Here is a 4,976-nt window from a genome sequence, read left to right on the forward strand (position 1 = left end):
CAGGACATATGTTGCGCTGCAAACAAAACAAATGGAGCAAGCAAGTAACTCTGTGGTACCCAATGGAAGACACAAGAAAACACGGACGCCCGAGAGCAAGATGGAGAGACGACATTCGCCTGACCTTGGGACCACACTGGACCAGAGTCGCAGAAGACAGAGCTCAATGGAGAGAGCTGGAGGAGGCCTATGCCAAAAGGCACACCGAACTGCGGGACATCATATAACTTTTTCGAAATTTACTGTTTAGATTTTAAGTACCTACTTTTCGGAAATAAATAGGCTTTATTATTCTTTTTCGGAATCGTATTTTCACTGGCCTTTATTATAATTTTGGTGTAATTTCCCACTGCCTTTTCTAACTTTTCCTGTGTATTAATTTTTTCTACTTCTAATTTATTAATATTTTGTGCTAACTTATAATTTTGAATTTTCTCCCTAAATTTTTCCCAATTTGCTTTACCGGTATTATATTTTCTTGTAGTGCTATTTATTGCGATCCCTTGGCCCTTGTGGAGTGATATGTTAAAGGTGATGGTGTTGTGGTCGGAGCTCGTCAGGTCCTCGGCTACCGTCCAGTCCCGGATTCGGTCCAGAAGATCGGCCGAGCAGGCGGTGATGTCCACCTGGCTGGAATAGACTTTATCCCCCTAACCGTGTGGAACGTCGGCGTATCGCCTTCATTCAACACGTGGAGGTCCGTCTCGTCCAGCCAGCCGCACACCTCCTCGCCTCTCCGGTCGATCTCACGGCTCCACCACAGCGACTTTGCATTGGTGTCCCTCCTAAAAGTAGGCGTCTCGGGCCCAGACCACGGCAGACGCTCCTCAGGTGGTCGAGGTACTGGTCAAGCGGCTTGTCTGGCTCGAAGTAACACGAGACCACCACCATCTCCCCAGGCGTTGGTGTGGATGTTCACCACGACGATATTCGTCGTGGTGTATTCCGGGCAAAACCAAGGCGTCCAGGTCTCTGTCAAAGACCACTATGGCCGCTCTTGGCTCGCTCCTTCCCGCTCCGCGCACTGGAAGATCCTGGCGGTCCCGTAGTTCTTCATCCGACGAGTAGCTCCGACATACGGCTCTTGGATTATCGCGAAGGCCAATCTCCTGTCAGCTGCCATTGCCATGAATTCTTCCGTCGCTAATGCGCTTCTGGAGATTGGCCTGCGCCACCCGGTATGGTCGCATGTCGGACGCCGCGCCCGGCGCCGTATGGGCCAGAGACGTGGGGACCACCTTAGCAGTACGTTATAGTGGATCTGGCTAGCGCGTCCCACCTTTTGCGTACTGGCAGTTCTGGCTGAAGGCGTTGTGCCCGGAATCAGCGATCTTCGCTTTTGGCAGTTGCAGCACGTTGGTGCCGCAGCCGCCATCCATTCCGGGCACTCCGCCCTCAGGTGCGGACCGCCGCAGTGACTGCATACATCCAGAGATCCACGGCAGAACCGCCTCCCATGTCCATAGCCCAAACACTTTGAGCACTGGACTAGGGGAGAGTGGTCCTCGACCTTGACTCTCTGGATGTCAACGTGCAACGCGCCAGCCTCTGTGAACCTCCTCCAGAGCTGTGGCGACACCTGCAGGACCACGTGCGCCATTAGCGGATTCCGAGCCCTCCGTCTGTAGCGGACGTCCATCCTGTCTTCTTCTTTTTGGCGCCAGCCAGAAGGCCTTTATTCTGCACCCTTATCGCGCTGATGATCTCCTCGTCCGTGTGGCAATTTAAGAGGTCCTTAATTATGATGAGTGGGTCTTTGTTCTTAATTTCTTGGACCCTTAGGCTTTTCCCATCCTTTGTTAATCTTTCTTTTACCTTCTCCAGTTCTTGTCTGTCCTCAAAACCCATTATCACCTTCCTTTCTTTAGCTTTTCTTATCCTGTCTATCCTCAGCCCGTCTTCTTTGGCCTTGACGACCTGTCTTATTTGGGTGACAACCTCGTCTCCCGTCTCTTCTTCGTTTTGAGACGTCACCACTATGGGAGTGCATCGCCGTAGTCACCTCACTTCTCCTAGCTGTTGGTGGACCGGCAGCTACACTCGCGTATGTCCTGGCTCCTCTCCATCTCCCCTCTCTGTGGATCTTCACCTCCTCGCTGATCTTTCTCATCTCCTCCCTACTGTCCTGGAGCATCCTCCCGTGCTCCTTTCTTAGCTTTTTCACTAGCTCCCTTCTAGTTCGTCCCAGTGTGCTTCCCCGGCCCTTTATCCGCCGTGGCCATCGTCTTCGTTTTCGTCTCCTCCTCCCTTTCAGGCTTCCTTTCCCTTTTTGCTGCCCTCGGCAGTCCGCCCTTGTAGGGTTTGCCCTCCTCAGCATCCTTCACCAGCCTATAAAGAAGCTCCGCGGCATCGATGACCTCAACTTTTATCTCGGTTTTGAGATTCCGGGAGTTGTTGATCTGCAGCCTTGCTTTTAAGAGGCACGCTCGCCTCAGCCGTCCTGTTCAGGTAGGCAGTACTCTCTTCTTGGGAGAGCACTGCCTATCGGAGCTGGTCTCCGGGCAGCGGTTGGCTCATGGCGGTGCCCTCCGCCCGCTGGTGCTGCAGATACCGTGGATGTCGTCGGTGCCGCGGCGGTCCTCTTTGGCACGGTGGTGGTGGTGGTGGTGGTGGTGGTGGTCAGGGCGGCTCGGTTTTCAGGCGCTGCGTCGAGTCGCGATTCGATGTTGCGCCTCACCTGGGCCACTGACTGGCTACGAGAGGGCCTGTCCTCCGTGGGGCTTTTGCCCGCTTCGGGTTTGGAGGTTTCTTCCTTTTGGGAGAGGTCCTTTCCGGCGTCCCGGCTTTCTGCTTGGAGCCTGTTTCTTTAGCTGGGGTACGGAAGCCAAACATTTTCGGGGGGGTCTGTTCTTTATGGGGGGAACGGGTCTGGTCCTATTCGTCAGGTGTAGATGGCCTGAGGAATGGGTAGTGTCAAATCAGATCAAAAGAAAATCAAAAAGTAGTTTTTATTCGTAAATTAAATTTACGAGTCGATAGGGTCAATTTGTAAAGTGCAAACACGCACAGTGTGTCTCTTATGCTAATGTAAAATGAACTTAATGTTAAGTCTTATCTCTAATTTTCCTTTTTGTTTCAGGTTGTCGCGGTTCCTGGGGGCACAATCCAGCTAAGTGAGGTAAGTATCTCTTCAGGTAAGTACTACCGTTATTATGTAGACAACTTCTCTCTTGATACCTTTAAAAAATAATTTATAAATAATTTTAATGTAATTTTTGTTCTTTCCAGGTCGCCTATTGTTCCTGTGGATGCGTCGCCCTCACGAGTTCGGCGCGCGGTTCACTTCGGGTAATTATTTGCAAATTTTCTGCGTTTTTTACTCTTTGCTGAATTCGGTTTTAGTTTTAGGCTTTCGCCACGGTATAGCCGAAGGTTACCTGGTCAAGTGGCAACAGGGTAGGTGGGGGGGCCTTTTCGCTGAAATTTTTGGCCGGAGCGCGACGTGTGATACGTCGTTGGACGCGTCTCGGCTAGCACTACACGATTCAAAAATAAAAATGAGTACTGTTAGAAAAATTGTTCACCGTCGGCAATTTAAGCAAATTCAAAAATTTCAAAAATTTCGAAAAATTGAGGGGGGAATGTCAAAACTATGTGAACGGTAAGTACTTATCAAAACAAAAGCAATGATGTGCCACACTATACGGTTTGTATGATGTTTCTCAAAAAATTTTTCGAAAATCGATCGAATTATTTTTAAAGTGTGCACACCTTAGGTAGATTTTCATACATCGATCGTATTGTCAAAATTTTAAGTTTGCCGGATCGCGACGTGTGATACGTCTTTAGACGCGTCTCGGCACGTACAGCAAGAATATGTAATAAACTTGTGTACCGTTGGTACAAAATTTTCAAAAAATCGATCAACGATGTATGAAAAATGTTAAGTTGATAAAATTTGGAAGAAATTTGAGGGGGAGTGTCAAAACAACGATGAACGACGCCGGACAACGCTGGACGACAAGAACGGTAAGTATCTATGTAAGTATGTAAAATTTTGAATATAATATCAATAATTTCTAATATAATTTTGTGTTTTAATTTCTAGGTATATAATATACAAGTCACCGAACGGGAAATGTCAATTTTTTGGCCGGAGCGCGACGTGTGATACGTCGTTGGACGCGTCTCGGCTAGCACTACACGATTCAAAAATAAAAAGGAGTACTGTTGGTAGAAAAATTGTTCACCGTCGGCACTGTTAAAATTCAAAAATTTCAAAAAATTTCGAAAAATTGAGGGGGGGAATGTCAAAAACTATGTGAACGGTAAGTACTTATCAAAACAAAAGCAATGATGTGCCACACTATACGGTTTGTATGATGTTTATACAAAAATTTTTCGAAAATCGATCGAATTATTTTTAAAGTGTGCACACCTTAGGTAGATTTTCATACATCGATCGTATTGTCAAAATTTTAAGTTTGCCGGATCGCGACGTGTGATACGTCTTTAGACGCGTCTCGGCACGTACAGCAAGAATATGTAATAAACTTGTGTACCGTTGGTACAAAATTTTCAAAAAATCGATCAACGATGTATGTAAAGTTGATAAAATTTGGAAGAAATTTGAGGGGGAGTGTCAAAAACAACGATGAACGACGCCGGACAACGCTGGACGACAAGAACGGTAAGTATCTATGTAAGTATGTAAAATTTTGAATATAATATCAATAATTTCTAATATAATTTTGTGTTTTAATTTCTAGGTATATAATATACAAGTCACCGAACAAATGTCAATTTTTGGCCGGAGCGCGACGTGTGATACGTCGTTGACGCGTCTCGGCTAGCACTACACGAGATTCAAAAATAAAAAGGAGTACTGTTGGTAGAAAAATTGTTTCACCGTCGGCAATTTAAGTTAAAATAAAAAAATTTCAAAAAAATTTCCAAAAATTCTGGGGGGGAATGTCAAAAACTATGTGAACGGTAAGTACTTATCAAAACAAAAGCAATGATGTGCCACACTATAC

This window comes from Manduca sexta, chromosome 14 (genome assembly GCF_014839805.1).
Source record: "Manduca sexta isolate Smith_Timp_Sample1 chromosome 14, JHU_Msex_v1.0, whole genome shotgun sequence".
Taxonomy (NCBI): domain Eukaryota; kingdom Metazoa; phylum Arthropoda; class Insecta; order Lepidoptera; family Sphingidae; genus Manduca; species Manduca sexta.